This window comes from Ursus americanus, chromosome 12 (assembly GCF_024610735.1).
Source record: "Ursus americanus isolate L20-20 chromosome 12, mUrsAme1.1.p, whole genome shotgun sequence".
Classification (NCBI taxonomy): Eukaryota; Metazoa; Chordata; class Mammalia; order Carnivora; family Ursidae; genus Ursus; species Ursus americanus.
The window spans coordinates 58,860,385-58,868,151 of record NC_142138.1 but is presented as its reverse complement, the minus strand read 5'-3'; the positions used below and the strand labels follow the sequence as shown (position 1 = coordinate 58,868,151).

At 42.4% G+C, this 7,767-nt stretch overlaps 1 pseudogene; it reads left to right on the top strand.

The window, feature by feature from the left end:
• Positions 1 to 433: 433 nt before the first annotated feature.
• On the top strand, positions 434 to 4,509 carry LOC148109201 (ribosome biogenesis protein NSA2 homolog pseudogene; annotated as a pseudogene).
• Positions 4,510 to 7,767: the final 3,258 nt, after the last annotated feature.

Below are 7,767 nucleotides of genomic sequence, written 5' to 3'. Positions count from 1 at the left end.
CTGGAGTTCAACCTGTGGACTGGATGTTTTTTCCTTGGGGAAATATGTGTGTGTGTGTGTGTGTGTGTGTGTGTGTGTGTGTGTGTGTACCTACCCCCTTTGCCAGGGCCACCGAGATTCTCCAGAGAAGGACAATCCCCTGAAGGTGTAAGTGAGGCAGCTGTGCCCAGAGGGTATTCTGGGCTAGGGAAGGGGACTGAGTGCCTCACTATTCAGGATGCAGCCTTTCATGTATTTCCTGTCTTTTCAGTTGGCCACCTCCCCCAGGCCCTCTGCCAGTCCTGGTATCTCTGTACTCAGAGGCCCTCTAGTTCAGTTGCTCTCAAGAATAAGTCTCTTCTCTATGGACTATGAGAAACAAACTGAGGACCTCAGAGGGGAGGGGGGTGGGGGAATGGGATAGACTGGTGGTGGGTAGTAAGGAGGGCACATATTGCATGGTGCACTGGGTGTTATATGCAACTAATGAATCATCGAGCTTTACATTGGAAACCGGGGATGTACTGTATGGTGACTAACATAATATAATAAAAAATCATTAATTAAAAAAAAAAAGAATAAGTCTCTTCTCTCCCACCAAAGTGAGAGAGGGGTAGTCACGTGGCCAGGCAGGGTTGGGTCCTGGGGCTCTAACTGATCCTTCTACAGATGTTCAGCATACTCCCCTGTTCAATCACAACACACGTCCGCCTTCCTTGCACCTGGTACCTCTGGGATTTTCATCTCTTCTGGGTTCTTCAGAGTGAATAGGATTGCTTCTCACTAATATATGTATCCACAGACACTTTATTTGTTTTAAGCTTTCTCTGCTCTGCTAAATCAATTCCCAACATCTCATATAGTTTTTGTCTTATTTGTATATTGTGGCTTGGGATTATGTATGTTTTCTTAGTTTTACCAGTGACGGAATGCATATTTTATTCTAGTCCTTCTTAGCACGTCTGTGATTTTTTTTTAAGATTTTATTTATTTATTCGACAGAGATAGAGACAGCCAGTGAGAGAGGGAACACGAGCAGGGGGAGTGGGAGAGGAAGAAGCAGGCTCGTAGCAGAGGAGCCTGTTGTGGGGCTCGATCCCATGACGCCAGGATCACGCCCTGAGCCGAAGGCAGACGCTTAACCGCTGTGCCACCCAGGCGCCCCCGCACGTCTGTGATTTTTTAAAGAGAGTAAGCAGAAATGTCAACCTGAAACCAGAAGATCCTGCCCTTTTCTGTTGCAGGTGGGCTGGAGTCAGCTCCTGGGTCTCTGCTTCACATCCCGTCCTGTACCTGGTGGCCATCCCCATGCCACAAAATGAATATATTGAATTACACCATAAATGCTATGGGTAGTGTTTGGATTACCATGGGGAAAAGGTAAAGAAAGAAGGTCAGAGAGGCTCATGAATGTTCAAGGAAGGCCAAAAAGATGGTCAAAAAGCTAAGCTCTGCCATAAACAGCATGATGCTGAGAAAACACAAATGAAAAAGGTGATCAAGATGCATGAAGAGAGAAACCCCCAACAAAAGAATGATGAAAAGACTCCACAAGGAGCAGGACCTGGGTATCTGCTGAAGAGAGAGGGACGGCCCACGCTGAAGTGCTTTCCAATATGATTAACAAAAATGAAAAGAGATAGCCGGAAAATGGGAAGTCCCTTTGCCAAGAGCTCATGCCCGGGAGAAACACAAGTGTTCAAGAGAAAGAAGAAAGCATGGAAGAGCATGGTTACTACTTCGGCTTTACTGGAAATGGCTCAACTCAAAAACAAGCTACATATGAAAGATTCATTAGCCCAATGGGACTTACATTTCAAAAAGGCTCACAACGCATCCTGAACTGGAAGCCACCATTTCCCAGCCAATACTTAGTGTCAAGAAGAATCCCTCATTCCCACTACGTACAGCTTTGGGTGTTATTACTAACGGTCCGGCCATCGACGTAAATGTGAGTGAGTTGGGTGTTGTGACACGAAGAGGCAAGGTTACTTGGGGAAAATATGCCCGGGTCACCAACAGTCCTGAAAATGATGGATGCATAAATGCAGTCTTACTGCTTTGACAGCAGCTTCATACAAGTAACTCCATAGGATTATTGAAGACTGTACACGAATCAGGAAAACCATCATTACCGTGACGTTTCTGAATACTACCAACCAGTTTTACATGGCTGCAATCGTTGAGAAAATTATTTATTCTATTGTTTAAAAAAAATCAAAATAGACAAATTTGACAAAACCCAAAAACCAGGAGAACCTCATCCTTCTTTGCCCCTTCCAGTTCCACTGCTTAATTCACATCCTCATTGATTCTCACCTATACCTTTTTTTTTAAAGATTTTATTTATTTATTCGACAGAGATAGAGACAGCCAGCGAGAGAGGGAACACAAGCAGGGGGAGTGGGAGAGGAAGAAGCAGGCTCATAGCGGAGGAGCCTGAAGTGGGGCTCGATCCCATAACGCCGGGATCACGCCCTGAGCCGAAGGCGGACGCTTAACCGCTGTGCCACCCAGGCGCCCCTCACCTATACCTTTTAAATATCCTCTAGCTGCTTTCCTGGTCTCCAATTTCTTTCCCTTCTAAGTCATCCTTCACAGATAATCTGATCTGATCTCATCCCTCCCCAACTCAAGAACGCTCTATGGCTACTCAAAACAAACAGAACTGTGTCCTTCCCAGTTTGGTTTCAACCATCCTTTCCACTCTTTCATCTTCCCCTAGACTCATAAACTCTATTTTCCAACAAGCATCTGTTGAAAAGTTACCATACGCCAGGTCCATACTAGGCATTTGTGGATGCAAGGATGAGAATATAGTTCATGCTCTCAGAAACCTCAGAGTCACAGACAGGGAAAGGCTGTTTCCTATCCCCATATCTGTCTGTTAAAATTCTGTCCATTCAAAGTCGACCTCAAGCAATAAGCCTCCTTTATCTTCATTTTGGAATTAATCTCTTCTACCCCCAGGCTCCCCTGAGCATTTTCCCTGTCCTGCTATTAGAACACTGAATCCAGATTGCCTTGAATATGCCTGTAGATGTGTCTGTCTCCCTCACCTGAGGAACAACAGAGATCTCTGTTACATCAGGAAAGCGTTTTGCATAAAGCAGGAACTTACTAAAAATGTATTGAAAATATCAAGTTTTCCTGTTACTAAATTCAAGGAAGAAATGTTCAGTTGGCGTTTATATAAGGGACACTAAACTGCTTTATTTATTCTTTTGACATTCACACATTTATTAACCTGCCATGGACCAGGCCCTGTGCCCTACACTGTGGTTACAGAGATGAAAAAGGCGCAGTTGTGTCCTGACGTGCCTCACAGTCCAGCGAGGAGACAGTAGTGCAAACAATTACAAAAGCCTGAGGCAGGCTGTAATAGAGGTGGAGAAGGGCAGGAAGAACTTAGAGCCCTGCCTGGGAAGGGAGTGGGGGCAGGCACCAGAAAGACGGTGATATCCAGCCAAGATGTGAAGGATGGAGAGCAGTTCCCTAGAGAGAAAAGGAATGAAAAGGAAATCCTAACGGATGTTATTTTCACTTTTGGATATAGTGAAGGGTTGGGGGGGGGGACCATAGTTCTTGTTCAAACAGATTCATCCCTTGAATAATCAAATGCTTATGAAGGACCTACTGTGGGCCAGGTCCCATGCTAGACAGATGTTTTTAACATAAATTATCTAAAAAGTGGGTAAAAAAAAGGAGCAGCCCATTTTAATTCAAAGGGTTTTATAAAGAACTGCCATAATGTAGTCCAGATAAATGTTCTAATGATTTCTTAATTCAAAGAAAAAGCTTAGAAGAATGCGTGGAGATAATGTATCCATTACACAGTTTCTCAAGTATCTGCTGTCCCCCGCAAGCATTTGGCAAGAGCTGCATTGCAATCAATTCCTGGTTGAATTCTCTGATGAGGGTCGGAAATGCCATTATTCTGAGTTGTTGATTAAAGAGGGATTCACATGCTGTATGTACCAGATGTGCAGGGGGTGGGGCCGACGGCCTGTGCAGAATGATTAGAAGCCTGATTTGCATTCTCTCGCAGAGGCAGAGGCAATACACTCATAGCGGCTGAGGAAGGAAGTGTGCGTGTGTGTGTGATACTGACTTCATGCCAGGCACCATGCTCGACACATTGTCTTCTTACATTTTCGCTCTAATCCTTTTGAGATAGATGTGTTATGGAGATGTCTAGTGACACAGGAAGTATTTATTTGTTTTTATCTGTTAGTATTGTGATTATTTATTTTACAATTTTAGCAGGGAAACTGCCAGCCAGTTCTCAGTATAAGTAGACACAGTCGCCTTGGGACGTAGCTTTCTGTCTATGGAATGGTTACTAGAGTAGTCTCTCTTGCTTGTATAAATGTAAGGACACACAGGCACTCCATGCCCCAGGAAAGGTTATATAACAGCACCGGTTTTGTGATTGACTCTGTTTTTCCCTCCTAATCTCTCCAAATCTGTGGAGCTTGTAGGTAGAAAGGGACTGTGAACATCCAGGAAGCTAAGGGGTAAAAGACCCTTCTTTTTGAGGTTCAACACTATTAGAACTTCTTTGAATGAAGGCTCCCCTAACTTAAATGTTAGCTTCACAAGAACAGGGTTCACCTCTGTGTCCACGGGGACCTAGATAGTGGCTAGCATTAGTAGGTGCTCAATAAATACTGTTGAATGACTCTTATCTCTCAATTCTTTATCCCATACCCTTGCTCCCAAGTTTTCCAGACTAAATTTTTTTTTGAGAGAAAGAGAGGTAGGGGGAGGGGCAGAGGGAGAGAGAGAATCTTCAGTAGGCTCCATGCCCAGTGCAAAGCTCGACACGGGGCTCAATCTCATGACCCTGAGATCATGACCTCAGCCAAAATCAAGAGTTGGATGCTTAACTGAATGAGCCACCCAGACACCCCCAGACTAAACTTTTACTTTTCTTTTTTTATTAACTCTTTCCACTCATATTCCTGAAATCATTTTTTTTAAAGATTTTATTTATTTATTTGACAGAGAGAGAGACAGCCAGCGAGAGAGGGAACACAAGCAGGAGGAGTGGGAGAGGAAGAAGCAGGCTCCCAGCAGACGAGCCTGATGTGGGGCTCGATCCCAGAACTCCGGGATCACAGCCTGAGCCGAAGGCAGATGCTTAATGACTGAGTCACCCAGGTGCCCCATATTCCTGAAATTATTAACTACAAATTTCAGCAGCTTCTACAATTTCTTTACACATTCACGCTCAATTAAAAACAACAAAGTCATGTCCTCAAATAGAAGAGAATGTTTGTCTTGTTTGTTATAACCAGAGAATGTGCAACCAGATTATCTAACATTTGTGCCAAGTTGTTTAAATAAATAAGCTAAAAAGAGGTGTTAGGTAATAAGAGGGTATGTTAGGCAGTTCCTACTTTTGATTTTAGTAGTAATTTTTCTTCCCTGGAATCTCTGACAAATTTCTTGTTTTGAGATGGCATTTTGTTTATAAAAAGATTTAAACCTAAGTCTTCAAATGGCTTTAGCTGAATTCCATTCAAAGTGCTTTTAAATGACTTTGTCATCATGCTTTTGATGTGTTTAGAACTCTTTATAAAACCACAAGATGACGGAATTAGAACAATTTTATTTTAGCCTGTCAATAATCTGTAAGCTATGATTTGAGAGGAAGTCAATGCCTTTTCAATTCAATTCAACAAACACATAATGAAAACCAACTGTGTGCCAGGCTACATGACATAAAAAAAAAAAAAAGATAGAAAAATGTAAAACAAAGTCCCTGCCTTTAAGCATATAGTCTAGTAGGGAGAGACAGATGACTAAGGCAATGGTTCTAGTGCACAGAGAAGAGATGGAACCAGGTCTGAGGGCGGCTCTTTTCTAGGATGGAGGCAACATCTATCCACTGTGGCAGGAGAGAGGGCAGAGCACGCATTTACAAATATAGATAGTTCCTATTCTTTTTTTAATATAGTTTCTCTTCTGAATTAGCAAGAGGTTCATTCCATCTTAATCTTCTTTATCTGCTTAATCCCTCTATTACTATTATGTATAGGATCAGATTCAGGGCAATAATACTTAGGTGTAGAATAAGCTTAAAGAAGAAATGCTGGCCTTCAGTCGTGCCTTGAATATCTACTGAAGAACTGAGACGAACAATGAAGGGCAGACAATTAAACAGCCAATTATGCTACTTCCTTGATTAAAGATGTCAATGAAATTTCTTCCAGTTTTTTCTATACACTATCATAAATATTTTTAAATTGCTATAATACATAGGCTTGGCTGGGGAAAAAAATGCTGTTATGCTGTATTTTCATCTTTTGGTCAGGTAGCTGTTTTTGGAAAAGAGATCAAGGAAGAGCAACCTTCAGACCAGATATTCTAGAAATCACTACTATTCTAACAGGTGCGTCTCCTAAACTGTTATGTCAATCAAGAGATGTCTGAAAAATACCAAATTCAGGAAGGTTTTCACAGTTTCCCTGACATTGTTGTTTTTCAGATGTGTTCCAGGACACTAGCTAAGCACCTTCCCTACATTATCCCAGTTAATCTCACAACAATGCTATGAAGAAGGCTTTACTGTCTTTCCTTATTTTAAATGAAAAAAAAATTGAGTCACAAAGCTACCAAAGTGTGAGGGCATGTGGGCAGATGTTTGTTTGTTTGTTTGTTTGTTTTATTCTTTGCTTTGTCCCCAGTGCCTAGAACAGAGACTGGAATTACACAGACGTACATAAATACTTGTTGAATGAATGAAAGGATGGATGACTAAATGGTAAAGAATTTTCTCAAGGTCACATAGACAGTTAAGGGTAGAGTCAGGACTTCAACTCAGGTCTGTTTGATTGCAAATCTTCTGTTTCTGTCTCTTATACCCTATTATCCGCAGATGGCTTGAAACTGCCTTTTCAATCCAGACAGGGGAAAGGTCAGAGTACCCAATATTTCCAGAGACACCGATTGGCAGGCTGACCCAGTTAGTCTGGCCAAAAAGCTAGATTGGTAGTGGAGGGAGCAGTCCCTGTTTTGATGGGACCCAGAAGCAGGGATAGTGATGGCTAATTCATTCTTAGATTCCATCAAAGTTGGAATCTTTGAAGCGACATTGTGGAGGTGAAATGATGTCCTGTATGTCACGGGCTTGGTCTGTATAGTAAGAACTTAATGCACAGTTGCAGGAACTAAGGAGGTGACTATGCATTTTGTAGAACATACTAGGTGCGACTACAATTTTGAAAGCAGGTGACGGTCGAGCTGTAGACAGTAAAACCAATGCCTGACATGGTTACCTGACTCACGCAATAAACCATCATTTGAAAGACGGAATGTGCTTCCTATCCGCCTTCCTATTTTAATATAACAAGGATATTGAGAAATGCATTTTTAAAATTCTGTTCTAAGCACTTTACAAATCGAAACTCACCCCTTGGAAAAACCTTTGAGATAATAGAGATCATCATCACAGATGATTCCATAGATTTGATTTCAGTCTGTCAGTAATTGGTTAATTATGATTTGGGAGGTAATTGGAAGCACAGAAATGCTAAGTAACTTGATCCCACAGCTGGTTGGGGCAGCGTTAGGATGGAAACCCAGGCAGTCTGGCTTTGAGTCTGTGCTCTTAGCTAGTATGCGCCAGCAAAGGGAGGATACTCACTCCTGCACTGCCTGGGACCTAGAACTGGCTCTCTCTATGGCTTTAGGGTAGAGATTGTATAACAAACAGACAACAGGGTACCTCCTGATGCAGCCAGGGTGCGCTCGTGGGCTCACCTTAAGCCTTTTTGCATACCT